Genomic DNA, 13,474 nt, shown 5'->3' with positions numbered 1-13,474 from the left:
CTGTCTAGGCCAGTGTCTACCACACTGGGAATATCTATGTGAACATTACAGGGTCTAAAGATCAGCTTGGATATATGCATTTCAACATGTTATTTGTTAGTTATTCAGATGATTTATCGAAAAACTCAAAGGAGAAAAAAGTACACTAAAAGACAATGTCTGTGAACAGTGTTTATATGGTTGTTATAAAACTATGAATAGGTTCATTTTCATTCATTGTTTTAACATATATCTAGTTTTATATAATTTGATAACACAGTCATAGGAATAAATGCATTGAATGACAACTGACAATCTTAGTTTCCCTCGAAAATATATCTAAATGACTTTCGAGCAATACTGTCATATGTCTGCAAATACGTAGTGATATGCATATGTATTGTGTTATCTGTGCTCGCGCCACTCAATCTAGGAAGACTGACCTTTAAAGAGACTTGTGTAACTCACCTGTCACAATGGGAGTAACATGAGCTATCTGATCAGAACATAGATAGGACTTCACACACTGACACAAAACATGCTTTCTCTTAATTTTCTGTCTCTCCCTTTCCCTGCCTACTTCTCGATTTCTCTCTCTCAAGCATATAGGAATGTAGAAACACTCAGATAATACCACATGGGTTTAGATTTAGTGATCATTGTCTATGCTCCACTAGCCGCGATGACCTTCGATATATGTGCAACCTTTAGTGGTGACCTCATCTATTCCACTGAAACTCTTTGAGGCTATTATAGAGACACATGAACCAGTGGGATCATATAATCTGGAATATTACCTCAAAAACATATAATTATTGTTCAGGTAATTTGTTGTTTATTTCATTTAGTAATTCATCAGGAGTAGGAATATTCAACAATTAATGATGGGTGGCTTGCAAATGAACGGTTCTTTTTGGTGAACATTAAGGTCATTTAGCATACAATCTAATCCAGAGCAACTTCTGTCGGTAAACAAGTCATTACTAGTCTTCATCTACTCGACAAATGCATGTACATGTATTTCTTATGTTTTTGGTAATCTAATAATTTTGGTAATCTAATAATCCAATATTTAATGTAATTTACATATTATGCCTGACACATGCGCTGGCAAACAACTTTACATCGTTGTTTTTTTTTTTTTTCTTCAATGGTTTTACAACATTTTCAAGTTTTATATTAGAGTTCCCTGCTTACTGAAGTACCAACAATACTCATTCAGAATACCAACTAGAAATTGATAGAAAGATTAATAATCATGAATAACCCATGTAGAATGGAACCACCATTTCAATATCATGTCCAATTAAAAGATGGGATTATTTCACATAATCGCTTCATCTTTGTCTAGTATAACTTCATGACATAATTCATGACTTCATAACTTCAACCAAAGTATGTGTTTACACACAACAAACAAAAATTATACAGAAAAGAAAATTAACTACAGTCATGTATCTCTGTCCCACACAGCAACAAAAAGAGATTGGTTTGTTTGGCTATCTGTAAAGAAATGTGCAGGGTATAGGTTAAGCCTGCTGCCACAAGTGGATTAGAACAAGTTACCCTCCCTCTCTCTTGCCCTCTCATTCCTCCTACACACATATGTCTTCAGTCTGTTTGTTCATCATGCCTCGCTCACACTCTCTTGAAGCATGTTGTGTGAATCAGGATCCATAGCTTGGCAGTTACTATTGTTGTAGCTACTGGGCTATAGGTATATTCTTTTACTCATGTCTAGGCCTTTTAACAAAGTGATACATCAGTAGGAACTAAAATGAAAACTGTAAATACTTCATTTTCAATGTATGCTCGGGTGTAAGTGTCGAGAGAGAATGGTTTGCTCCTCTCAAAAGTTAAACAATATGTGGGCAAACACATTAATCAATCCAATAAAGGTAAGCCACAGTAGGCAGCCCTGCATAATTTACTGTAGGTTATTATATTTTGTCTATAATTGAATAGGACTAAACCATGTGCACTTTTCAGCTGTCGGAATAATGTATTCCCTTTGATCAATTCCCGAATAAGGAACACAGATGCATTCTAAGATGTCCACTTCATTATAGACTTACAATGACCCGTATTCAAAGCAAACATTCAGATGTTCCGATTCCGTATACCTAGATTTACAAGTAAAAAGTGATTTACAAAAATGATTGATGAAATAGATACGATTTCAAGTTTGGTCCCTACAGTTGACTCAATGCAACCTCACAAGAATTACTGATCACATCTATGAGACATGGTCAATGCATGGACTGAAGGCCCCACATATCTGACATTTAGCCCAGAAGTGTCACAGAATGTAGCTGAAACTATTTAAAAAAACATCAATAGCCATTTCAGCATGTTCACTAACCACAATTTGCATGAGGTGTTTGGCCTGAGATTATGTGAGTAAATATGGTCAATCAACTGTGCCTTACTGGACCACAGTAATATTTTGGTGTGTGCCCTCATCCAGAGTGAGGAAAGAGTCAGAGAACCCCTGAGCTAAACAATGCTGGTAATACCAGCTTGACCAGCATTGATCGGCATGGTCACCAGCATACCAGCACAAGCAGAATGTCAATATCACAGCAAATGGCTGGTCACAAGCAAAAGCAGTTTCACCATTCTAGACAACTAGCATAATAATCTAGACCATATTATTGGTTAACCAGCCCTTGCAAGGCCTGGACTCAGGGACATTGGCCACAGCTGCCTCTGGAGTAGGACCACTCTTTTCTTCACCTGTTTGAGGTTTCCTTTCGAGCTGTACACACAAACACACAAACACAAACTTTTCTTTTCTGAGGAAGCTAGCTTCACAGTCTAGGAGTAAGAGGAAGCGCTCTCCCGCTGCGAATTGAGACAGATCACAAATGTTCCGAGCTCCTCTGTCGGCATGTGGGCCTCTACTTCAGTTATCTCTCCCACACAAAGTGTTCTTATTCTGGTGGCGTTCATTATGTTCTCCCACCCGCCACCACAGCCAGACGTTTTAGAAAGAAAATGGCTCAGGGTTTTACAGCAGCTCAAATTTAAGCATACAATTGACATTTTCTGCTAGCTACATTATTATTTTAACACACACACACATTCAAACTATACAATAAGAGACAACGTTAAGAAAAATATGGAAATAACTCAATGAATATTTCAAAGCCTTGTTCTGTTGCTTCGACAGCTATTTGAAATACTGTATATCTAATGTTGTTCAGAAAAAAAAAAAAGTTGGGAGTTTACACTTTTGTTGTAGTTCATTCCCTTGTTTTGCTATGCATGCCATCATTTCTTGAACATAATATTATCTGATAGAGACAGAGAAGTGATTAGTAAATTGTGAGGTACAGTGTATCTGGAGGTAATCCAGCTTGTTTGTCTTAATGTCCCGGAGGTCATTTAGGTATTTAGGTCCCAGAGGTCTAAATACAGCAGAATGGATTTGGTGAATTAGGCCTATGGCACTTTTGACCAGGGACCATAGTGGACTGGTTCAAAAGTATGTACTATATAAGGGAGTAGTGTGCGATTTCAGATGCAGATTAAGTCTGAGGAAACACCATCTCATAAGCTCCTTACCTTGTTACCTGGTCAAGAACCATTTGTAGGGCAACTCAGAACATGTCTACTTAGTCTAGTTGGTCAACAAGTGGATCTTTTGCCCTCTCAGTCACACTCTCAACAATAAAACATTGTAACATAAGTGCCTCGCTCACAGAGGCTATAAATATTTCATGACGTTCAATCAATGCTGCACTTTATGGGGTCAAATTCAGGCTCTATTGCTCTGAAGGACAACTGCATGGCAAATATAATGTCTCGGTAATAGTATAAAACATTAATTCCTGAAAAGCAGCAGTCAGATGACTGCCACACATCTCAGAAGAGCAGAAAGAGAAAACACAATGTCTTGATGGGGTCAAAGAGAAGTCCAGCAGTTAGAACCATATATTTACCCTATGGGCCTTTATTCAGGCAACCACGGCATACCACACATTATGGGTTTTAAATAGTAAGGGCTCTCTAGAGTATTAAGGCCTGAGTCTTAAACCACATCCTATTGTATAGTGTGCTATTATTAAAAATCCACAATCAAAAGGTTCCTGAGAATGGTGTGCGATGTCGTGCACTTGCCAATGTGAGCCCTGTGTCATTAAAACCTCTCAATTTCAAATGTGTAATTTCCTGGCTAACTGAGGTATGGTAGTGATCCAACATATAGATTATGCACATAAAAACAACATATTACACATCCAGTCCAGAATGGGAGATTTTTAAATTGTAGAGGATCGTGTATAGTTACTGTTAGAGTCCTTCGCAAGCATGTGAAAAATCTTAACCACAAACTCAGAGGTTGCCATCAGGGTCGGCTTTGACATCCCAATCAATATCTTACCCAGAACACTTTGCAGTGTTGTGATACAGCAACACAGACAGGAAGCTGAGAACAGGGTAACTTGAGGAGGTGAGGGTCCTTTATCTCTCAGGTTAGACCGCCTCCTAAGTACCCTATTTACAACAATAAAAGGGGAGGGGGTGTCTTAGTTTTGTTCCTATCCCATCTCTGACCTGAAGAGAACCATGTTTCTCACTTCATTTAATAAATATATGATGATACACTTGGGGTTCTTTATTACAATAAAGGTTTATTTTGTGCTTTGACCAGATTATTCTCAAATAAGAATGTTAATTTGAAGTGGTTCATTTGAAATGTTCCAAAACTAATTGAGCCATGGATCATTAAAATGTTACCGGAGTGGTAAGTCACCTTGCCCTGTCCATATTTCCATACAACTTGGCGTAATGCATGCTGGTTGTCATATCATATTATAGGCACTACACCCTGTCCTTAGTAATCCTTTCACTAACTAGCACCTTTTTTATGAGTAGTACATGTTGACAAAAACGTACCTTTGATTCTGACAGATTTGGCAGATTTTTCCGTTTTCATTCAAAGATCACAAGAGATTAGTCCACTCAACATTCTAGAATCCTGTAAGGCTAGTGACAGTCAAGACATGTGCTGCCATGTCGTTAATGTGCAAAGAGGTTATTCTCACATGCTCTTAAAAAAATTGCATGAATGGACAGTGTACAAAGGTCCTCAACCATTGAATTACAATTAACAACTTAAACAGGTGTTAGAAGTCATCCTTTTCGTATAGTGGTTGTAATAATTAGCATACCCGTTTGTCAAGGGAGAGAGAAATTATATTATTTATTGCAGCATTAGAAAGTCTGGTTCCTGAGGTTATGGACCTGGTCTTCCTTACACAACCTCAATCTCATCTCAGTCAATCTCTTCTCACTGTAATGTTGGTTACAAGCTGATATATACATTGAAGGGTGTGTCTACCTAGCAAAGATTAGGTTTCCAAGACAGTAACCTCCATGCCAAATGGCCAACGTAAACATTCCTTTGGTCATTAGAGCACAACCTACAGAGAGATTATCTAAACAGAGATGTTTCTGTTGTTCTCATTATCTAGGCACATGCACATCCAATGAAACGTACATTCATATTGTAATTGTCAATGCTCAGATTCTACACAGGCAAAACACCTTGAGTGATGGGTGGCACAAATAAGCTGAATTCTGAAACTTAGAGTAACCATACAATGTTTTTGTATGTAGCATTTGCATAACATTGAGATAGGGATGGTGGAGTGGAAAATAACAGGAATATTTTTTGACAACTATACCTGCAGTACAACAATAAAACTATTATTTTGAAATTGTTAGACATAGTTTTACCCTTAGTAAATACTATATATACATATATAATTAAAAGAGATAATGTTTCTTTAGGTTTAGCTAAATCAGAAAGAACTCTATTACAGCCTATCCAAACATTTAGGTGAACGAGAAGTCATTTTGTGTCTACTGGGCTAATTGAGCGTTAGTGATTGGATAGCAACATCTTAATCTCTTACCTCATTAAGCTCTATAATGTGAAAATATTCTTATTCAAGGCAGGGAACGGATTGCAGCCTGACAGTGTTGACTTTGGAGTCCAATGTTCCAGCAAATTGTGATGATAAATCATGCCTGCATGGCAGTCGGTGGTGACTTGTTGTCTGAGTAGAAACGTATCAAGAGAACAAGCTTAGAAACAACCACTTCAACCAGGGGTTGATGTTAATTCTCTAAGTAATCCCTCCTTATCATCTTAAGGAAATAAATCACATAAAGAGATTTCCTTGGTGCATATTATTTCCAACACGTCTGTTCTATATGGGCCATTTGTCTGTTTCCTTTTGAAATCTGCAAGGATGAGGCTGCATTTTAGGCCCCACTTCGTCGTTCATGATGCTATGGTTCATTTTATGACCAATCACTTGAGATAATGTTATTAACCTCAGTTCCCTGAGAGTGGGAGTGAGGTAATGGGTTAACACTCAAAACACCTTAACTCACTGAAGTCTTTGCCCTAATTGACAATTTCTACTAAGATATTTGGAAATGTTTTAAAATGATAATATGAATCATTTACTGATTAGATTTTATTTTAAATAATGTAGGACACTTTTGCTAAAGTGCCCTACATAGAAGCAAAAAGTTCAACCCTGGAAAAAAAAAAGTACTCCCTATAACCACAAAAAGAGAAAAACCCATTCATGCCAAATAATGAATGGTTTCCAATAATACCTGCGGCTATGAAACAATGAGGTTTCAATACTCACAATCAGAGTGTCAGCCATAGAGACACAGTATGATCCGTTTCATTTAATTATGTGGATTTTGTGATGTTTACTCAGTATATCTGCAGTACAGTAGAAGCTGCTTTCCACTACCAGATGTCTCCCCATGGCATCCACAGCCATGCCCAGCCACAACTTCATCATCCAGTAAAATCCACAGGAATGCCCCTTGCCTGACTTCCAGATGTCAACATATTCCTTATTTAGTGCACTCTTGACCAGGGCCCATAGGGACGTGACACGCACCCGTGACTCTACTCCATCATTCTCAGTGATCTTCCAGTGGAATGGCCTAGCAGAGATAAGGAGCCAAACAATAAGAATGTCCATCTGGTACTAGGATATTCTTGGGCCTCAGGGTTGGTGAGGTGTCTGCAACACTCTCCCAGCTCCAGGAGGGCTATAGACTCTCTATTCTGGGGCAAGGCAATGTTCCACAATGTCAATGTGGAAAGGAACAAAACATTTTTTTTATATAAACTGATGTTCTCATAAGGCTTCATTTTATTTATTTGGTAATTCATAATTGTGCCTTTGTGTGTTTGTTTACAAATATAGTCAATAAGGTATGGTTAGTGTAGACTTCTGACTAATGTCTTCTCTTTTTGCAAAAAAATTACTTATTTGGACTGAATCCACTGCAATCTTCTGTGCAGTCCCAATACCAGATGGGAGATAAGTATATATTTCTAAGCCCAGAAGAGAAAAAGTTGATCTATGAACTATTAACAAACTTCACATATAGTCACTAAATTACCATGACACTCCCCATTTAGAGTTTGGGCATTAATAACTGACTAAATAATATTTCAGTACATATTCTAACTCTATGGTCATTATTGGTCAGTTTCTTATGAAGAATTGTTTTGCTTCCTTTGGGCCAGATAGATCTATGGTTCAACCATCATCAGAGCCTATACTCAGAGTGGCTTATATGCTCTATCTCACTTTATTTCACATTGAAGGTGAGGATGTCCTGCAAAGGTGGTTGAAGGTATTTGGCCAGCCCAAACATAGCTGGCCTTTACATATCCCTGTTCTGATTATTACTTTCTCATGGTATTCACATGAAATGTCATCTTCTAAGTAAGGTGGACAATCAAGAACCGTATTATGATCGTAAAAGCCATCCTTTGATGCCCTTGCTTTGGCTATCTGAATATGGTTCCTTTATAATATAATAATATACAATTATTACAGTATGAAATAGCTGTAAGCATGTTCTCTTTTATACAAAGGGATACATTTGGGGATAAATTTGACAATGCATCTTAACACAAGAATAGTTTCTGGAGATCTTGGGCGTCTACAAAATGACTCTCACTCCAGTGAGACTTTTTATCCCTACCATTGTGAACTTTGCTGAAGATTTATATATTTTTGAGGCGTTCATGCCTTTTTGATAGAAACAGTTAGGAAAGATATAAAATGAAATATTTGTATAATATTATTATCATCTCCGGCCCAAATCAAACACTGATTATAATTAATGTGTATCGCTTCCCGCAAGATTTAACCAAAAATATGAGTTGTTATTTGTGTTTTGTATTTTTTTGTATTCACTTTTGCTCAACTTCATGAAGGGTGCCAATACTTGAATTGACTGTACGTGATGATAGTAAGTTACTGCACAAATGTTTTCACAAAAATGGGAAATCCAAATCTGACAGCAAATGCAAATGTTTTGGGGTTTTTTGCAAAATGCATTAACTTCATTGTGGACTGATGGTGAACAGGGATGGCAGTATAGTAACAAGATACTCAGTGTGAAAGATCCAATTTAATACTGTACAGTACAAACCAAATACACAAAAGCCAAACTTCTCAGACTACCATTTCTCTACTTAACTCAAGAAAGAAAATTGTTGTGTCCCAATTGGCATGCTATTCCATTTCAAAAAGTAATGCACCATACAGCAAAAAGTCTGCCATTTGAGACACAACCTATAAAGCACCTCCAGATGAACCCCTTTCCAGTGGAAAGCCTAACTGCAAACAACCTCTAAGATAATGGCATATCTTGACGCATAGAGGGGACAGGAAATAATAAATTAATAAAAAAGGACTTTGATAAGTGGTTTTCCACCGCAAAGATAAGGGTCACACACTTTGGAATAAGTAAGAGATTGATGCTTGCCAATTTCTAGAGTTAACACACAGCCAAGCTTTTTTCAGCTTCTTTGTGGTTGCTCTTTCTATTCATTGTTTCACATTATTCTGAGATGAGTAGCCATGGGTTAAAAGGGACTGTGGAATCCCTTAAGTTTTTTTTCAAAACGCGCACCATATTATTATACTTTCTAAAATGCTCTTAAACCTGGAAAGGCCATCCCTCATTGGACCCTCCAGTGACTAGTCAATTTCACACAAACAATGTAATGGTCTACGCATGTTAAATACCTGCAATTGTAAACAATTATATTTTTGTCATGTAAATAAGTATCTGTCATAAAAAGGGCTGTTATTCCAACATGGTTCATGGTTCATAGATGCCCTCAAATCTTCAAATTAAAGCTGAGCAAGAAAACAAGTGCTATAAAAGTTATGCAGTCTGACAATTACATGAGGATGCAAATCACATGGGATTTGTGCAAAACGGCCGGAACAGCTACAGTATGTGCTTCAAATCAGCATGAGTACATATATATAAAAATAAAGAGAACAAAACATTTATTTTAACCCTCCTGTTCCTCACACAAAACTTGCCTTTTCGATTCTTTTGGAAGGGAAAGAAAAAGGTGCAGTGGTCGCTGAATTTTTTCCGGAGATGTATACAGAAAGTATTAAAATTACGGTACAAAGATAAAAGTTCTCCGGAGATTCAAGATGTCTTCAAGAGCAAAGATTGGAGGCAGAAGTGTGGAAAATGCAAGGGCAAAGACAGAGGCAGAAGTGAGAAAAATGCAAGAGAGAGATAACAAACTAGTCTTAAAGAAAACACCGCTTATCAATTAGGGACACATTGGTGTTATCTCGAGAAGGAAACTAGTTGGGCAATAACAAGCAAACTTTTTTGTCCCTGCATTCACAGCTTACACAAATCTCTAAACCATTTACATTCCAATGACTGCCTACTGGAACAGAAATTAAGTACATAGGTATACGTGAACGTATATACTATATAATGAAGAATCATTGAACATGTAAATAAACATATAATTTAAATGTTTTGGTTCCTTCAGTCTTCTCCTGTAACATTTAATACAGTTTAAGAATACAGAACAAGGAATCTGAGAACGTTCCTCTTTACAGAATCTCTCCAGATCATCCAGAGTCCTGAGACCCTGGGGTCCTCTTATGCACTCTTCTCTTCAGCTCAGTCCACAGGTTTGCAAGGGGGTTTAGGTCAGTGGACTTACTGTAAATGGCCATTTCAGAAGTTTGATTTTGTGTTCAGTAAATCATTCTTGTGTTGATTTGGACGTATGTTTAGGATAATTTTCCTGCTGGAAGATTCAATGACGACACAGTTTTAGTTTCCTAGCAGAGGCAGCCAGATTCAGATTTAAAATGTTCTGGTATTTCATGGAGTTCATGATGCCAAGTACCCTAATAAGGTTCCCAGGGCCTTTGGAGGAAAAATAAAACCCACAACATCAGAGAGCCTCCACCAAAGTTAACACTGGGGATCAGATTATTTTGAGTATTGCCACATCTTTGTTTATGCCAAACACACCTTGAGTGTTCGTTGCCAAAAAGCTACATTTTTTGTTTAATCTGACCATAGCACTTGGTTCCAGTCAAAGTCAAAGTGTTCAGAATATACTCCAGGCGCTTACATTTGTGGTGTAATGACAGGAACGGCTTGTTTCTTGCATGCCTTCCAAATAATTTGTTGGCATGGAGATGGTGTCTGATGGTAGTTTTGGAGACTTTGTGACCACAAGATGATACTCTACTCTGCAAAACTCTGACAGTGATCATTGGGGATTTTTTTGTCTCTCTTGTCATCCTCCTCAATGAGCGTGGGGGAAAAATATACTTGGGCCCTTTTCCAGGCAAATTTGTAACAGTTCCAGTTGCTTTGACATTTTTTGTATTGCCCCAACAGTAGATATGTGTATTATCAGGTAGCAATTTTTTTGACATTAAGCTGATTCACCAAAAGGTGATTTCTTTTAATAATCCTTTTTTACTCATCTTTACTAGGGGTGCCTATAATTGTGGAGGGAACTGTATGTCTTAGTTGCTATGTAGCCTATTGTAGATTGCTAGTGTAACTGCCTCCAATTTTCCTTTTTGTGAAGGACCAAAAGAGTTTTGTTTTCATTTGATCTTGAAATATATTTCCTGAGCCCATTTTTTACACTAGATGACACATGCTGCTGGAATTATTTCCTCATGCATCTGTATTTCTGCTACCTATCTTGACTGGAAAATATATCAAGGATTCTATATAATACATTTTACATTATATGCACTATTAATAATATTACATACCATTAAAGAACACTATAAAGATTGTAGTTACATTTTAACAATATTCTACAAGATTATACTGTCACCTTTCAGTCTAAGTTTCTAAAGTGATTCAAACTTTGTGAAGAGGTCAGCTTAGCATATACAAGCGAGCATGTCCATACTGGCATTGTTCATCTGTATTTAACTATTACTGAATAAAATGCAATCTACACTGCACTCCAGAATTTTTGAAACTTTTGGTAAAGATAAAATGCTATTAATCAATGACATTGTTGTTTATCAGTATGCCCTAACAATAAAAGTGTGACATTAATCCACTATGTAGTTCAGGTAAACTTGTTCAAAGACAAAATAAATGAATAATCAAGAAATATATATTTTTCCCCAAAACATGTATACATTAATTCAGTAACCACGCTTAAATTGGCCTCCAGCTGTGGAAATGTTATTGATTCACTCTGCGAAGTGAATTGCAAATCAAAAGCTCAACAATTGACCCCCAGAACATAGGAACAAGCGTAATACACAGAACAGGGTATGAGTATAAATATATTTGTAGAATACCCCTTGATGCGCAGTCAAGGTTATGATAATCATGTGTTAAACCTTTTGAAAATAAAATTGTCCTTTTTGCCTAAATGCAAAGCTTTTGGTGCAAACCGAACTTCCCACATCACCCAAACAACACAACTACTACTGTGAAGCATGGAGGAGGCAGCATTATGTTATAGAAAATGTTTAATCATCCAAGACCGAGACAGTTGTCAGGATAGTAGGGAAAATATTTGATGTATAGAAATGTCTGTTAGGAAAACATGCAGCCCAATGCAATTATGCTTTAACTTGGCATGGACGTTCAGATAACTATGCCAACTGAATCACAGCTATAATTACTGCCTGAGTAGTAACTCAAAAGAATAGAGACATCTCATCTTAATATTTCAGCTTTGTATAATTAAGTAGAATTATTCAATAAAAAAAGTATGTGTAAGTTAGCAATGTAAATTAATAAAAAAAAACAACTGTGAATGTTCAAGGCAGTGTATATTTTCTATAGGTACTTTGCCCCATATGACACAATAAAACATTTGACCAGTTTTGTAACCCCTTAAACTTCAAGGACATGTGAGAAGAAGTAGTGTATAAGCTGCACTGCTAAAGGAGTTAGTTAGTGTTTATGTTAATGATCTTGAATTACATTTGCATTGGAAACACATCCCGTGCCCTAAGTTTGCCTTGGAGAACATAAATGTGCAATCAGACATCAATATGCCACCTTGGCAATTGGGGGACGGCATAACACTTTTCCCTTTAACATACTGATGAGTGGCATCCCTGATTGGAAGCACCTGATGCTTACCAATGCTTTCTTGGTAAAGGCCAAATGTAAGATTTTAACTGTACCACTAGCATAAATAGATGCATAAATGAACATAAAGACATCTGCAATTAATATTTTTTCTACCAAGTGTGTGAAATATTCCCCAATAAACCTTTATTGAAGATTTGTCTTTCAGGTTGCATTGACTTTTAGTCTCCTTATACTTGAAGTACCACCCCCTACCCTAAACCATCCTGGACTAGAAAAATATTATTACGGTCTCGTCGGTAAGGGAAGAGGAGACAAATTGTGGTATTGTTTGAATTCAGTCATGTAAACAATAGTTGCATGTTTCTACACAGTGTCTTTAAAAACTGTTCTGAATGAAACTTGTATACCTACACATTGAAAAACATCTGTGTACCCAAAGCAGCAGTAGTAACCTGCTGTATGGTCTGTGCTGAAACACTGAACTTCAGGGGATTTAAATGAAATTAGGATAAATGGTAGAAAGAAATGTATTAAGTGCAACCACACTTCTAATTCTGTTGTTTAAGAATATTTTTTAGATGGGCAATCCTATAAACATCTTTTTGTACCGAATACCAGACTGCAAGTGACCATGGGGGAAAAAAATCCACAATACGGGTTTGATTCAGTTTAGCCACTAGTTATTCTCCAATACATTTAAACTAAATGTACACATCCATACACACAGTCAGAAGCTCTATTTCTCCTACTCGACAATACAAAGACGGACAAATGCATGTAATGAAAAAGTTGGGATTCACACCACATCCATATTATTGGCTACATTTCTATTTGGCAACACATTCCTGTGAAGCAGTGCAAATTAATAGGTCCCAGCCTGGTCTAAAACGACAATACCTTCACCCTGAGAAGCGATGTGGAGTTGTCAGGTTGTGAATCTTGGCCTATAAAAGTCATGCCTCCATCAATTCTCCTCAACCTTTTCCAGTCACTGATGCTTTATGCGGCTACACTATGGGGAAAAAACTCTAAATAGGAGCATTGAATATGTTCTGTTACACATATCTTGGAG

The 13,474-nt window shown here is 37.0% G+C and overlaps 1 protein-coding gene across 2 annotated transcripts in view; it reads right to left on the bottom strand.

The window, feature by feature from the left end:
• The window catches only part of LOC105019405 (cadherin-18), a 266,296-nt gene that overhangs the window by 161,294 nt on the left and 91,528 nt on the right, over positions 1-13,474 (bottom strand). Inside the window, exon 1 of one of the 2 annotated variants that reach the window (XM_010885567.3) lies at positions 5,901-6,030. The exons of the other annotated variant lie outside the window; for it this stretch is intronic. The gene's annotated coding sequence lies outside the window, so the exon portion shown is untranslated. Of the gene's footprint in view, positions 1-5,900; positions 6,031-13,474 lie in introns of those variants that run through there. 2 annotated transcript variants of the gene reach the window in all.

This window comes from Esox lucius, chromosome 21, assembly GCF_011004845.1.
Source record: "Esox lucius isolate fEsoLuc1 chromosome 21, fEsoLuc1.pri, whole genome shotgun sequence".
In the NCBI taxonomy this organism is placed as follows: Eukaryota; Metazoa; Chordata; class Actinopteri; order Esociformes; family Esocidae; genus Esox; species Esox lucius.
The sequence above is the reverse complement of the archived record's forward strand: the minus strand, read 5'-3'. Positions and strand labels throughout refer to the sequence as shown.